Source organism: Porites lutea, chromosome 1 (assembly GCF_958299795.1).
Source record: "Porites lutea chromosome 1, jaPorLute2.1, whole genome shotgun sequence".
Lineage (NCBI taxonomy): Eukaryota > Metazoa > Cnidaria > Anthozoa > Scleractinia > Poritidae > Porites > Porites lutea.
Genome location: NC_133201.1, coordinates 10,115,323 through 10,132,198, shown reverse-complemented (window position 1 = coordinate 10,132,198; position 16,876 = coordinate 10,115,323). Strand labels below are relative to the sequence as shown.

At 36.7% G+C, this 16,876-nt stretch overlaps 1 long non-coding RNA gene across 1 annotated transcript; it reads right to left on the bottom strand.

Moving 5' to 3' along the window:
* Positions 1–11,313: 11,313 nt before the first annotated feature.
* LOC140935019 (uncharacterized) lies at positions 11,314–14,619 on the bottom strand. The gene is made up of 3 exons (XR_012165159.1): positions 14,557–14,619; positions 12,714–12,973; positions 11,314–11,496 (listed from the first exon to the last, which is right to left on the bottom strand). It is a non-coding gene; the product is annotated as an uncharacterized lncRNA (long non-coding RNA).
* Between the last annotated feature and the right edge of the window lie 2,257 nt (positions 14,620–16,876).

The following is a 16,876-nucleotide window of genomic DNA, read 5'->3' as shown; positions in this document are numbered from 1 at the left end:
AATGCTCCTAGTAAGCAGGGAAGTAATTTCTTTTGTTACAGCGCAATGAGCTTTCCTCGCATAGAAATGTTTCCATTTTTACACAGAGAATTACGTGAACTGAAATTTTGTTTTATATATTCGCAATAGACCATTTTTCGTATTCTCCAGGATCATTAGAAGCATCCTCGGAATACTCTTAGTCAACTGCGGGTATATTGCTATACGCGTTTGTAACAAGGTTTTATGTTGTTCTGTTATTTTAAACGCAATAACCTTTCATCCAGCTACGGCTGGAAAAAAAATTAAAAGCGCCCCTACTACAGTCCTTTAATTGCTGCTCCCAACCTTAATCTCAAACAAAAATAAACGCCCAAGGCTCTTCTACTATTCACATTTATATTTGCAAAACAACGTTCGCGTTTTGCGCCAGCATTAATTAATTGAATTTATACTCTTCACAAGCAGACGAAGCAAACCCAGACAAACACACTTTAAATCTCTCCTCGTTTTCTGAAGGATCATTCCGCAGTTTGTTATTGGAGGATAAACACTAGGCCTAGTTTGATTTAAATCAAACGTTTCATGGCTTTAAACTGATAAAACGCTAATAATATGGCCATCTGATCAGAGTCTTAATCAGATTGCAGTTATTCTCTAAACCTCAACATACCAAATCTAACTAGTTCAAAAGGAAAAAGTTCAAAAAAAAATTCAAAGGAAGACTGTGTGGTATCTGTCAAAATACATCTGACTATTCAAACAGAATTTCTTGTTCATATTTTATTATTTTTTCCAATATATATAGTCAGAACGTAGCGTCTCCTCCTAAATTGTATTGGCTACACCCTTTTGTCTCCTACAAATTTCGAGGTTGATCCAAATTACGCTGCGTTTGATTGGAATAAAAATAGTAAAAAATTTTTGGTTCTAAGGTTTCACCCAAGCAGGATTTCTCCAATTGATACCACAACTTGATTAATTGTTGATCGCTGCACTCTTTCTATTTTCAAAACAAACGTTCACTCGTGTAAACTATCTTTACAACTGAACCAATAGCTTGATACCAAGAAAGAGAATTTATCGATATCGAATGAAGTACAACAAAAATGTTGATAGATGATGACTGCTACGTAACTTTTAGTGAGGCACTTCCTATATGTGGTAATCTCCTGATTATAAGTAGACATCAGTGATGTGTTAGTTTGATTTGAAATTTGGTTTGGGGCGTTATATGTCTTGTTGAGTTCATATTTTGGATATGCCAATGATGTGCGATCAGTTTTGATAATTTCTTCACAACGTGTTCATCCTAGCTATCGATAGCTAAAGAGATGCACTAACAGCCTAGGCATTTCAGGTAGGGTCGTAGAGTAAATTTCACTAAATATAAACCATCAAGTTTGGGTATATGTTCTGTCGTCAATGAGTTTTTTGTGGGCTAAAAGTATTCTTAGGGGAACCTAGGTACTCTAAGGTTATATCAGTAGTTTATTAGGGTACCAAGAACTCCCGATTGTAAAAGTATCATCTGTGGCCTTTCAAGTTATTCCGGCCTGCAGACCGATTCGCCCCAGTATGTTTAAATTGCTATCCATCGTATTAGTAATTAAGCTTTAAGCGTGCCTCTCTTGTTGAGCTGGGATATCTGTGATACTTCAATTTCATTTAAAGTAAGTTTATAGCAGAAAGGCTACACAACAGGTTTTATTTGCAGTATATTTACAGACCGAAAAGTCATGGCTACAGGACACTATGAATAAGGATATGATTTAAAAATAAAAACTTTCTCCTGAAGTATTACGTTCGCTGCTTAGTAATTTTGAAATATCACCTGAGAACAGAGTCATTTGTTCTTTAAAAAAATGGAAGATGCTTTTATCTCAGCTTTTTTCTATTTTATTTACGTTAGTTTTATTTTTCTATTATTATTTCCATTATTTTAAGGAAAGTTAGTTTCACTTCAGGCTGTTTTAAGAAACTCAAAATCACTTCTTTTTAAATGTAAGCCTTGTGAATATTGCAACAAAGCCTCTGTCTTTACTTTTTCTTTTGAATGGTCGGATAATAATTTAACACTTTACTGAACGCCTTTATTGTAGTCCAATATATTTCCTGATAGTGTCAAGCTGCAATTTGTTTGTAGGAAAAAAAACTAAAACTTTTTAAAAGATTCAACTAACTAATGCATGTATTAAATACATTTCCATGCCCTCGGGTAACAGTGCAAGTGATTTCCTATTTGTTTGCTTAAAAAGTTTCCGGCCATAGTTCACCGAAGGAAATTCAAAACTTATTCCATTTTTTGCACTAAGTGGCGATATGGTATAATTTCAAAAGGAATTGCTTCATTATATAAATACGGTAAATGGTTGATTTGCAGCCTAAGGGAATGTTCGTGGCAGTTACGACGGGAAAGTACTTGTAGCCTTTATATCGTGTGAAGCATCGGCGAGGTGAGCTTTCAAAAGAAATACTACCTATATCAAGATAGTAAAGTTTTTTAAACAATTTAAAATGTTTTTATAAACATAAGGCTGGAAATTATTGTCGCAGCTTATCACCATGTGATATCCAAAAATCTGCTTGAAATAATATATTCCCATGTATGTAACGTTAAAGAGGTCCGAAAACTACGATAGAAGAGATTTGTAGTAAAACTTTTGGGTTTCTTAATTCCGGAATACGATCAATTGAACGCACTCCAAAAATGGTTTTCTCAAATGGTTAATAGGTTGTACTGAGAAAGTACTGCGCGAAATTTGAACATGTATGAATGAACATCGTTACCGGTGAACAATGATGAATTACGTCTTGAAAATCTGTTCGGAAATTAATCTGAGATGCTCTGCTACTGATATTGGACTGTATTTTCATTGCAGTACGATTTTCTATTTCCTCTTTTGGAATAAAACAGGAACAAATATTGAGGCATTAGGATATATCTGTTTATATTCTCACTACTGTAATTATCTCTTATCCAGTGAGAAAGGAGTTGTATACTGATGATGATGAATAGATATGAAGCCAAAAAGAAGTAAAAATGTGCTTGTTTTACTTTAACCCTAATCCTTCTTCGCGTGAAGGATGACGATGTTGCATTTAAGGGCCTTAAGTCCTCCAGGATGTCCGTTATGCTTATTCAAATCCTCTTTCAAGTCCTCCGGGATTAATTTTTGTGCCTTCAGAATAGAAATTTATTCAGGTACATAACCTCGATTTAAGGAGCCTCTGTATAACGACGTCCTCGGTTAACGAACGATATTCCAAGCACCATTGATAGTAAAATACAATAGAAATTCGATGTAACGAATGACCAAGGGACTGACAAAATATTTTGCTATAACTCCTAATAGCGAATATATAATTTTGCCAGCCGCTTAGCCCTTCGTTATATTCCTCTGTTAAAATGTTTTTAATAGTAGGTGGATGCTATAGAAATGGTTCAGACCCCAAATGCTCTTGGAAATGGCTTTAATATTTGTTATTCTACAAAGAAAAGCGTCCAATACTCCTAACTTACACAAATTTGACTCGACATTCTACATACAAGCTTTTGAAACCGATATTTCAGTGTGATAACTTGTTGATTTTCCTGTGTTACTGATTTGACTCGAAGAACCCGATCAAAACTTTAATGGTATAGAACCTTGTATAAACCTTATATGTTTGTTTAATTTCATGAACAGTAAGTAACACCTTAGCTTATGAACCATAAACCCCAAGTCTTATTTACTACATAACGGTGTGACCAAAAAAATGCGTCTCTAAATAATTTTATCCTTGAACATACTGTTATGGTACTAATAAGCAGCTTTAGCAACGACGACGGCGAGAACGTAAAATAAAATAGTTTTATTAGCAAAACAACAATTTTACTCGTGCAACACAATTTTTGGAAGCTTTTTGTAAATTCACTGCACGATTACGACGTGGAATTTCCTTATCTCGCCACAGAAACACACGATGATTTAATTTCTTTTCTTTTTCTTTTTTGATTTACACTCGGGTGCGATCCCAAAGAATTCATCCTCTTACCCAATTTACGTTTTGAGTTAAAATAAAGGCGACAAAGTAAGAGAAACACAAAATCATTCGATAGTGGCGTTATCCGCGCATTTCCATCGTCGTTGCTATAACTACCTGCTTATTCTACCATAATCCCCTTCTTCCTTTATAATTAAGAGCTCCCACCCGTATATTAAGGAAAAATCAGTCGAAACATGTACTAATGTAAAGGCAAATGTAATAATTGGAAGTATGTGCTCGGACAAAAAAAAAACTTATTGCAAAGTTTGGAAGTAGATAATTTTGAAATATTTATCTTTAACATATAAACACAATAATGAAGTACCGGGTGAGCTTTCGCGCGAAAACATGAAATCTTTACACGTAAAAATACCATGGTTTCTTCAAACAGTGGAACCTAGATTTAACAAACCTAAATATAACGAAGTCCTCGGAATAACGAACGATTTTCTTCAGCCCGGCCAAAATTACCTTAACATGTATGGAACAGAACCTCGTTATAAAGAAGACTAACCAGAAGCGCAGTCATAAAATATACTTCGATATAACGAATAAATTTGAACATGTGATAAAAAAAATGAAAGCCAAACAGACCAACAAGGATAAAATTTATGTGTACAGTAGTTTTAAGCAGTTTTGTTTGCCTGTCCTTGAGCGTCTAGTGCCGTAGTTAGATACAGCTCGGTACTGAGGCGTTAAAGAACAAATATTATTGCAGTAATTGTTCGGATCCGGGAATGCCGCGTTTTGTAAATTAATTATTAACTATACCTCGATATATCGAGCATTTTGGTTGTTTTTTCGAAAATTCGTTAAATCGAGCTGTTCGATATAACTAACCCTCGATATAACGAACAAATTTCTCCAGTCCCTTGGCACTTCGTTAAATCGAGGTTTCACTGAATTTGAAATGAACACCATTGCTCATTGCTATGATTGCATAATAAATCGCGCCTTTCGAAGCTCCCCCACTCACCCACCCTCAAGAAAAGAAACATGTTTAATTGAAATTGTTTGTTAATTCATTGGTGTTTATGAAATAAAAAGACTTACATCGCCACTTGGAGATACGAGATTGATTTCTCTTCTCGTCTTGAAAAACAAGTCACGAGTAAGCTAATGGAACGAGTGACATAGCTTTCGACACTCGAGGAGAAAATTTTGTATCGGCCACGCGGCCATGTAATATCCTATATTTACAAAATTTGGGAATCGTATGCGATACAACAACTAGTCCTGATATTTCACTGCCCAACTTGCCTTTAAAAACACTTAATGGTAAGAGCATTTCTTGCCTTCTTTGTTTCTACTCGAAAATTTCACCCCTGGGTAAGCACTTATTGGCCTAAAAGTAACTGGGTCTTGTTTTTGTACAAAAGAATTCAAATATCACTTCCTAAAATGAGGAGAAAGTATCTCATCCAATTGAGAATACAGAGCGGATCAAGAAATATCTTTGCGCAAAATGCCTATTGTTCTGACAAATGAAATGTTTATATAGTAAATCGCACGCATGTTTAGTAGTCAGTGTTGTATTCCATTTGAATTCAAAGTTATAGTAGCATTACTGATTCGGTTGCCTTAAGAAGAAAACAAAATCTTTAGCTATATCTTAAGGAAGTTTCTCCCTAAAAAATAATTAAAGAAATACGTTTACATGTATCAATGGCAAAAAAGTTGCAAATTGGCGCATAGCGAGTCACTGTTGAATATCAAAGACATCAGAACCACCCATTACATTAACACCTTAACTCCGAACAAAGGCCACTTTTTACCTATCAACTACAACAACAAAAAAGGTCAGTTCCGCTTACTGAAATAACTTTTATTTAATCATTTCAATGAGCTAAGATCTGGCATCTGCGATATATTCAATTTTAAATTGCTGGAAAATCATCTCATTTTAAGGAATGCAGGTTTTACTCAGCAGCAGAAAGTGTTTTGTCACCTGATCAAATTTTGCGAAAGAGATCTTTTATGTTCTGTACCTGTTGCGTTTCACTTGCAACGAGTCAAGTGCACGCTCCACCGAAATGTAGTCAAAATATCATATCTCGTGGGAAAACGGTTCCTCTTGTGCAATTATTCAAGTACTTGAACTATAGGTTAAATTCATTTTTAGTAGGTTCAAGGTTACTGATCGTGCTACTTTCTGTTCTCCATTACAATGCATTAAAGGGATTTGACCATTCAAAATTCAATCACACTACTGTAGTGAAGAGATAGGGGTTTCTTCACGCAACAGAAGACTTTTTTTAAAGTAGATCCGAAATAAGTTTCAACAGTTACGAGGAAGACACCCTCTCGTCATAGAACAAGGAAGTTATTATTAAAAAATTTCAAGCGTGTGTCAATCATAGATACTATACCACACAGGATGAGTAATTTGTCAAATTTGGCAGGTACTCAAAGTACAATTTAGCTAATTAGCCCTTCGACTTACCTGTAGGAGAATTATCAAGCCTTTGTACTGTAGATTAAGAGTCAGTGTTGTCCTTGGCCTTTGCACGAAATTTTTCGATCGCCTTGACACCTTAATTGCCGCTGTCGCAGATAAGTGGAGGTGATTTTTGCTGTGACAGCACGTATCGGGAAAGTGAACTTTTAGCTTGATGCTCGCTTGATACTTTAGGTTGATTTCATTTTCGGTATTCATACTTAAACTCGAACAACTTAATGGTAGTCTTTACACTAGAGCCTAAATAAGCTAAGAAATATTTCAAGACAAGTAAATTTTAATTACTTCAAGCAAAATAAAGCTTCACACACAACCGATACTTTTTTTACGTCAGGTTATTTTTTCCCACACAACAAAATTAAGATTGATTGGCATGTCTCCCCACCGCAAAACCGCAAAACCGTAAGCCAGCTAAGTCGGTCATAAGGATGGTTTTCAAGTCGCTTGAAACTTTCTTGAATCGTTTCAACTTTCCGACTTTAATGAGATGCAAAGCAAAGTTACTTGAGATTTTACTTAGGCCTTCACACACCAATTTTTGGTTAAGTAAACTTAGCGGTTCTTAAGTCTTACTTAACAGCCTAGTGTAAGGACAACCAATAAACCACCTTTTAAAATTGATCAAGGCTAGATTTAAGAGGCAAAAAACAGCTCGCTAAGTTGCATAGGCTTAGCTTTGCTGACTTCATTGTTTAAATTTTTGCTCATTAGCATACGATTTAACTCGTACAAGGCCTCGCCATATGTTCAAAATAGATTCAAAAGATGAAGGAGTTGGTTAATCTGAACAATCTTCAGCTCTTTGCAAGCAATAACAAAGGAAATAGCAGCCATCGAAAATTGCTAGGTGGCAAAAACGTCAATGAGCCCATACATTCTTTTTAAAATTTCGAGTTTTTCAAAGCTCCGGAACTATTCGATATATCGGGCACACATTTTCACAGATAACTGAAACTGCTATGCTCTTTCGATGTTCAGAGAGTTTTTTTAATAGCTTGATCAGAGAATAAAAGGCATATGCCAATAATTTAAAAATGTAAACAAAGATTCGCCTATTTACATTTAAGTCGGTAAATCATTCGACTATGTTGTTCAGATAATGCCAAAAAAAGGAGGAGTCCATGCACAGGATTTTAAAACATACTTCAATATGATCCAAAAAACACTGGGTACTAGATATGTATTTTCATTTGATTACCGCCTTTCGTCATTAGGTACTATCGGCCAACATGCGCAGTAAATATCAGCGGGTTACAATTTACTTTTAGACGTTTTCAGTGCTTGACATAAACAACAAATAATCCAACAAAACTGATTCCCCACTTTTTTAAAACTGTTATCTAGTATAGGTTTGTGTCAATGAGATGTAATTTATTTAAATAGGGAGCTTTAGCAAACGACCAAGTCAACGAGAATACTGAAAAATGCCAGGGGGTTTCCCACAGCACAGGGACCACATTTTCAAAGGTGACGTTTTATGAAGGATGTTGACACACGGGTGCGGTTATTTCTTTTTCCTTTAGATTCACTTCCTCCTATACCGACCATTAACAGACGATGAAAAAAATCACTTTCACCTGGTGATAACCTTGCCTTTGGATTTGCCAGATACACCGAATTAGAAATAGTATTTACGAGTCATATCGTAACAAAAAAAACTTTAGGTTGAGGTTTTCTTTTGTTTGTTTATTTTTTGTAGTTGTTGGTGGTTTTTTCCTCCTTCGCCACCGCTCCCTGCCCCGCTTGATTTAATTCCTCTTCTCTTCGTCTTCTTGCAATGCAAGGCGATCACGTAAAAGCATCTTTCTAAGAACCTCGAAGCAGATTGGTAAGTTAACTATCGATGATTTAATGGGCAAAACTTGGAAATAAGGCCAAGGTCGGAGTATGATCCAAAGCTACAATAAAAGGAAATAAGATTCTGCAGCCGCAATCCTAAACCAAAGATAATTTTTGTGCCTTTTTTTTACCACATGTAAGTTAATGTTAAATTGTAAGAGCCCTCGAACAAACATTTGGAATGTGTCATTAGAAAGGCAAAAAAGAATAGATCTTTTTGTTGGCAGTTGAACGAGGTTTTATTGACGGGAAAATCTATCACGTTCGACAAACATTTGGCGCATGGTTAAAAAAAAGAGTGCGGCAGCTTTGCGTGCTATTCAGGTGCTTTAACCCACTAAGCCTTAATATCCACATATAAGTTATCCAAAGTGATCTCCTTACATTTTCTTACAGAATTAGTTGAGGGAATTTGCCTAAAGATCAAAACATTTTCCTGTTAGTCTCATGAACTATTCTTTTAACTATTGACATTGTCAGAAGGGCCGTTTAAGCCCACTTCTTTGGCTTTACTGAGTTTATACTATATGAGCGATAGAATAATAATAAAGTTAATACAGTTAAGTTAAAAAGAAAGTTGATATATACGCTGGTCATTCTTGGGTAATAAAGGGTTAATCTTGTCTTACATTTAATTTTTCTTTCTTTGAACTTTTTGACAGCTTTCAAAGTTGGCTATGACGCTGGAAAGCTTACACCGCATCTTACAAAGTGAAATCCTTTGCTCCTTTGTAAAGATAATTTTAAGAATATCTTGAGGTGCGTCAAACCTTTTTAGGCCAGTTATTTAAACTGAATTTACCCAGTGTTTAACAAAACCACGTTCTAAGACATTTTCATTTTGGCGAACGCTTTTATGTCAACACCATTTATCGTGAGCAGTTTTATTGTAGCATATAAAGTAGACGAGAAAAGCATTTGTCTTCATAAAATAACCCACTAAGTAAGAGATCCGGAACTTCAAAGATTTCCTAAACCGCGGTCTAAGTTAGATTTCGTTTTAATAACCGACCCTTAGAGCTTCAGTGGAGCTTCAATGTAAATTTATACGACTTCAGGTGTCATTGTCCTGTCTTAAAAAACGTTTCCTTAAGATTCCCTCAACGGATTTTATAGTTTGATATTCCGTTTTGAAGCTTGAAGACCTGTAAAGGGCCCTTTGTGCTAAACAATCACAGAGAAAAACACTTTGTCGGAGGGCAAACAAAACAGTAGGACTTTCCCAAAGAAATTACTTAGTTTTTAAAATGATGCAATGATCTCTTTGTTTGTTTTATTCCACTGTGTCTTAATCTCTCCTGCGTGGTGTTTTTGCCCATGTGACTGTTTAGCTGAAATGGCCGTTTAAGAGTGTTGTGCGTAATTCATTTTAAAGATTTTTCAACAGAATTATTGTCAAATAGAAAATAAATATTTACATTCTGTGAGTGCGCTTAAATTTCGGTCATATCAGAGCTATTCCATGTTGGCGCGCTAAGGTACGTTAATAAATACACTTACCTACGGGGAAAGAACTCTTCCTTTCAACTCAACAAATATGTTTGTTATACGCCAAGTTAATGACGTTCAAGTGCTATGAATATCAATATTTCCCTCCTAAATTTCCACCCTTTGCTGATATTTTTTTGAATTTCCTCGGTCATGAAAATTTGATTCGACAACTGATACAAAGGTTAAATTTGCACTGCGTTGAAGCCTCGAAATAATTGACCGACCCGCCAACTCTCAAATTACTTGGCGTTATTGAAACCGGTTAATGAAGTACAGCTCTGAATAATCACGTGATTAAGGATATGTCTATAAGAAGATTTGGTTTCGTTAACTAGGCTGACGTCTCGAGGGCTAGTTCTTCGCAGGAGAAAATCCTCTTAAGAAAACGGATTCACTTCTACAAAGACTTAGTGCTCGTAACGTCATCTTTTTAATCTTTTTAACCCTTCACCAGCCCCCCGCTTGCCCCCCGCCCCCACCTCAACCGCCGCAGAACCCTTTTATCTACTTGACGTCCACGGGCGTTCTTTTTATGCCTTTGAAAATACATAGTGATCTGCATGGGTTTACGGCTGTTCACGCGAGTGAGAATTTTTTGCCTTTTATGGAATCCTCTACGGCTGGGGTTTTCTCTGCTAAAGGCCTTATCAGCCCTATTATGTCTTAAAGTAAGGTAAACTCATTCAGTCACTTAGTTAGTCCGTGAGTAATTCATTCTTAAAGGGCATCGACACCGTTCGTCGCCAAATTGTCCAACATCCCCCCACCCCCTTAAGACCACCGAAGGAATATGGTAACACCATGCAGGCTGTAATTTAGGACCTTGTCTCCGTTTAGATGATTACGTCATCCAGGGAATTAACCTTAAGCATTTGGCGTTTTCCTCTTCAAACTTCCTTTAGAATTCGAAGGACACCTGGAAGAACGCACACCGCAGTTCGAAAATAATAGTGCACGTAAACCCCATTGGTGTGATTTATCTTCTGTCTTCAGATAAAACATAAGTTAGAGCCCATGTTTCATTCTGTTGGTCTTAGCACGTAAGTCTTCCTCTCTCGCGCGGATCGCGGCATATCTCACGCGCGTTCCATATTTCGTACGCGTCCGCCACGCGGGTTAGTCAGATCGCTGCAACTGTCGAAAGCCAACCACAAACTAATTACATTTCGAGTACATTACAAGCAAATATAGTTTCCTTTTTAAAAAAGATTATTATACTGGCGAAAGAAATTTTTGATGAACCGAAGGTTTATTTTGCCTTGAACTAAGTTTTGTATTATTGCAACAAGCGCACTAGATCTGTTAAAATTTCTACCTTTTTTCATGACAAGATCGTTTTCTGATAGTCAATGTTGCTTTGTCATTAAAATTGACAAAAAGCAATAGTTCAATGTTAATTTATACATCTGAGTAAGGTTTTAGCCAGTGCAGTTACGAGATCGATCACCGATTTTTAAGGGATAATTTTTGATAATTTTCGTTTTACGTTTCTATTTTATGGGAGGACAAGAAAGTGGTGGTTTTTATAATATATATCCACTTATATGCGGCAACTACAATCGAGCAGCATTTATCGCCTTTTAATTCTGCATTATTTCACGTGACTTGACCACATTTTCTCACTTGGTTTCATCATTCAGGGCATCAACAAAATCTTCAGATACGACGGGGAATGAGTTGAACAGACTAGAACCTCCACCCTGTGAAGAAAACAAAAGAAAAAAAGACGATAGATCTTGTTACCGATACCCGCCATCTTTGCAGGAGCTAAAGGACTGGTGGGATCAAATATGTGTCACGTGGTTTCTCGGGGGTAGGGGGACAGCAACAGATAAAATTTGCCAATTCAAGAAATCGCAGTCGACGTTGTTTAGCAACAACAGAAAATGAAGAACTTTTTACCTTAAAGCTGACAATAGCAAAATATGAGTGCAAGTGATCATTGTTACTTTTCGACCGTAGATGTCTGCACGGCAAACAATAACGACGCAAAATTCAAACAGTACATTTTGCATAACCATTAAATAGTTGTCCCGTTTTGAGAGAATACAAACACCTGACAGTGATTACTCTTGTTGGCAAATTTTATCTCTTGTTTGCCCCCTGAACACTGCTGGGAAGACCAGAGAGATCATATAAAACCATCAAGTCCAAAAAGTAGTCATGTCAAAAAGTAGTCGCAGTCGCCTATTACGAGAGTTTCTAATAGAGAGGAGAAGTGGGACGTCACGTTACCATGGTAACAAAATGTCTGGATCTCAACAAAAGATTCCACAACATCAACGGCGACGAAAACGTCATTCAAAAGGCGACTTCGCGTTCCTTGAAACTTCAGATGAATTAACTGAACTCGCTCACTATGTGTAATGCCGTAGGGGATCTCTCCTGGAGTTGAATTCTAAGGGAAAAGTTTGAAAAGAGAAAGAGAAATTCGCCGTGGTATGTGCACGTCGATAAACCTTTACGTGGTAGTCGTGCAGTGACGGCCAAAAAATGTACAAAAAAAGTGTCCTGAACGTGCAAAGCTGTTGTTTTGCTTATCTTAACCTATTCGGCTTTATTGACGTTCTCGTTGTCGTTGCCGTCGCTGTAGTAACATCTTAAAAATGCCTTCAACATGTTTAGCATTTTAGTGGTTTTATCCACGATTAATCGATTTTGGCTCATCAGCGAAGGAAGATGCTTGCACACTGATTCGCATGGTCGCCATATTTGCAGCACCACGGTTTGTTGAGATCCAGAAATTCTGCTAACATGGCAACGTGACGTAACGACGTCTCTCTTTTTCAGGGCTTTGACTGGGAAAATTTTGGTGATTTGGATAGATGATCGCTTATGGGAGGTGGTCGCTTACGAGAGGTGATCGCACAGGGATGTTCGAATGTACATCATGAATTTAAGATCTGATCATGCTCACTCTTTTCTCCAAGGAACTCCTTCCTTTTCTTCTGCGCCGTCTTCGGCAACTCCATGTGAAGGCACATGGCTTACGGGATCCCCTCTTTGCATTCTCCTCTTTGAGTTCAGTTATTTCTCTTTCCAGAAGTTCTGACAGATCTGACGCCTCGCCTTTATGAACATTTTTAAGCAAAAGGAGTTGACTAAAAACGACCAGGAATAGTAGCGATAGTTTCATTTTGAAGGATTCCTTTCGCTTGTAACTTGTTTATTATTCTGCTGCAGATATAAAATTGTTAATACGTTTGCAGATTTTTGTGACTGATTATCAAAAAACTAGGAGGATAGTTCCTGAGAAGAAAGAAGCCTTCTATCCTCCTAAAATAATAAATACATGTTAATATGGCTGAGAGAAGAAAACCTAATACATTTATGTATGTATTATGTATAATTATGCTGTTACACTTTTAAGATTATCTCCCTGTGTTAGAGAGGCCCCTGATTTTACGAATTTCGTTGGCAAGCGCAAAGAACCTAACGTTGGCCAGGACGAATGTCGCTGTAATCTCCGCTCTAGTTTATTTGCCTTATAGTAGTAATTAATTAGCATAGGTAATTAATTTATTCATCTTTTTAGTTTTGTATCATTATTTCACATACTCTTTTAACGAGCCCTCTCTTTACCCTCGCTAATGTCTCGTGATTAAACAAAGACAGAGATTGAGATTGAGAAGTAATCGATTTTAAAACAGTTAAGCCCGATATTCGCTTTTACTGCTTACAGAGAATATTTGCATAGGTAAATCAGTCTGTATCTGAACTGGTTTGGTGACAGACGCCCTTGGATAGTGCGCAGGTGTCTAGAACCTCTTTTTCATTGGATCTTCTATAGCACACAGCTCTGAAGTCCCTTTGCGGTATGCCGGAAATAACCATCGAGATTATGGGATTGAGGGAAAATTTGAGTCGGGTTAATGGGATTGAAAGGCCCTTTTGGGGACCCTCACGGATGTATGTGAAGATTATACCACGCTTTCTTTTTTCGCTCTTCTAAAGCAAGATAAACAAAGAATATTGAATTCATGACAGCGGAACATGGCAAAACAAATTTATAGGCAAAGACTAAGGTTTTTAACGTAACGTGACTTAAACGGCCATCAATTTGTTGCTTAATATTCGATAGTTTTTATTTCGCGAATGTGCTGTCATGGAAATTAATTTTTTATTGAGTAAAAATTTCGTTGAAACTGATGTCAAAAAATAAATTGAAAAATAGAATGACGACTCATTTGAATCAAAATAAACATACGCATGTCAGTGACTAAGAGGAAAATCGAAGAATCCGCTCCAAGTTTCCAATTTTAATGTTCGCTTTGCAATACTTATATATTTTAGTTTAAAACAAAAAATGCAGTGAAATCCCACCTTACGGCCACCTCGTTATTACGGCCATTTTTTGGCCCCTAGCATAAACCACCATACATTTTCTTGTTTAAAAAAAAAAAACCCTCGTTAATACGCCCAGCCCATTAATACGGCCAAATTTTTTAGGCCTATTGGTTATCGTATTTAGGGTGTTCCACTGCACGTAGTAAATCAAATAGCATTCGCAATTTAGGACCAAAACATAGTTTTTCTCTTTTATTTTTCTGTTTCTCTTTTTTACTTTTTTGCTTTGGATGAGTTCGAAAGGCAGTGAAAAATATAACACTGCAAAATAGCCACAACTATCAACAAATTTTGACTCCCGCTTCATCAATCTTCGTAAAGGGTTTGTTTAAGTGAATCATGAAAGGTGATGGGCAATAAACCATCGTAGAAAAGAACAGTGAAATACACGATGGAGGAAATGTGTCACTTACCCAATTATCCCTGGGTTTGTCAGGAAAAGTTGGTTGTCGACCCTTACACAGTGCAACAAGGACCAAAAGCCGTATTTATGAAATGTTCGGTTATCTTCTGGTATCTTGACAAAAGGCGGTTGCATCAGAGATAACGTTCAAAACCCCCGCGCAGTGGTCTTGCCATAATGTAAGATTAATGAACACCTTGCATGGATTTGTCTCAATATCGTTTAATTAACTTCGTAAAAAACTCGATGCGAGTTTGAACAAATAATCGTTAACTTAACATTAGTTAATGGCCAGTTTTCTTTTTCTTTTTACTTTACCAAGTATCAAATATCAAAAGTACCATGTACCTAAACAAAAAACTTTAATCTTCTCATAGATGTTATCATCATAACTGTGAACTTCCCCTTCTTTTAAAAGTTGAATATTAAAAAATCTGGATCATATTCTGAATTGTCTCACCGTAGTTATTGAAGCTTATTTAAGTTTTTTGACGATAAAAAGTTTTCCAAAATCAACAATCCAATTCAACACATCGGAAGCAGAATTTCGTGTTTCAGCAATCATTGTTTGTACGATGATCACTAATTATGATACCAATATGCTTCCGGCCATTGAGATACAAAAACTGATTTTATTGTGTATTAAACGATAAAACTATCCTTGATGGAATGAGGCTTAATACTTTCTTATACTGAAAACTAACCAGTTAAATACATGTACGTGTTAATTGAAAAGCCGGGTGTTTCGATTTCTCGGTTCAGCTTTTCGATTTGTCTCGAAAGCTTAACACCCACAGATTTCACCATCTGCACATTGTGTGATCTTTTAAATGAAACATAATCCGCTTCTCAATATTGCTTTGGATTTTTGTAAAATTGCAGTACATGTGGGGACTTTTCTTAAATCTGATTTTCGCACTTTTTAGAGTAAACTGACATCCATGAAAGGTAGAGGAAAAGGTAACAGAAATGTTTATTGGACCCAAACTATTCTTTCATTTTCTTCGGCGGAGAGATAAGCTAAATTGGTAGAAGCTGACTTCTCCGAAATATTGGCCCCTCACCCCGGCGAATAATTCCTTTTCCCACAATTTTTAGCTCATGTCTTTGATTGACGATATTGTAAAATGTAAGATAATGGAATACATTATGGACAACTGTTGCGGAATAGTCTTTAAAGAACAAACTGAATTTCTGTTCCGTTGAGTGAAAACTGGCCTCCACGAGGGAATAGTAATGCATTATTCCATTTTTTTGAAACATTGGTCTCCACAGAGCAGAATATCTGGAATATATTCCACTTACTTGCGGAATAAGTTGGGTCACCCGAGAGGAATTCCAGATTATTCTGCTTATTCATATTGCAGAATAAGGTTAACTAAGTGTACCCTTTGGTTAAACCGCTGTCACCATATCACCGTCCTAGTTTTTGAAGATTACGTGAATGCCGCTCACACACAGCCACCATGATTATAAGAATTAAGAACAAAAAGTGGAAATTTATGAGACCGTTTGTATCTACAGTTTCTTCATTCGCCATTTTCACAAAGACCATTATGCACCTTGTTTAACCCCTACAATTTTGCACAACCTTGTCTTCGATTTCTCTTGGGCGACTGACTGTAATACCCGGAAGAAGTTGGAAATACTGATTATCACAAATTTGTCGGGGAGGGGGGAGTGGGGTAAAAAAGGTGCATTATGAGACTTTTTAAGAGGGTAGTAAGGCCTTTTTCTCTTGAGTTGCAACACTTGTGATACAGATATTAAGGGATGAATATTGGTGACGGAAATATATATATATATTATTCTATTATGTGTCATATTTATACAGCTACGGCATTTCAATAGGAAAATAACACGATGACCTAATCATATATATTACTGTAACTACTAGAATCCTTCAGTATACTGTGTTCTTGTTCACATTATGAATATTGTTCATTTAATCCTCAGCAACCTCCTGCTTCCAGAAAAGACCCTGGTTATGGCTGTTCTTGTGACTACCTGCAGTGACAATGAGCTCCTCATCAGGGTAGGGCGATAAATGTATTAGGGAACTTAAGAACCACGACAAAGTTCACGACGACGACGTCTGTTGACTGGGAAAGGCCTGGAACGAGAACGTCAGTTTCGGCGGGAAAAAGGAAACTTAAGATGCAGTCGATCGGTAGGTCGACGACGACGACACTGAATGTAAACAAACATGTAGACTGTGATGTTCGTTCGCAACAAAGTTTTTTTCGCAAAGGCGTCATTTAAGACGATGCAAGATCTTATTTTATAAGCCGTACGTCCACTTTCATTGACGATGAAGAATTTTTAGTGTT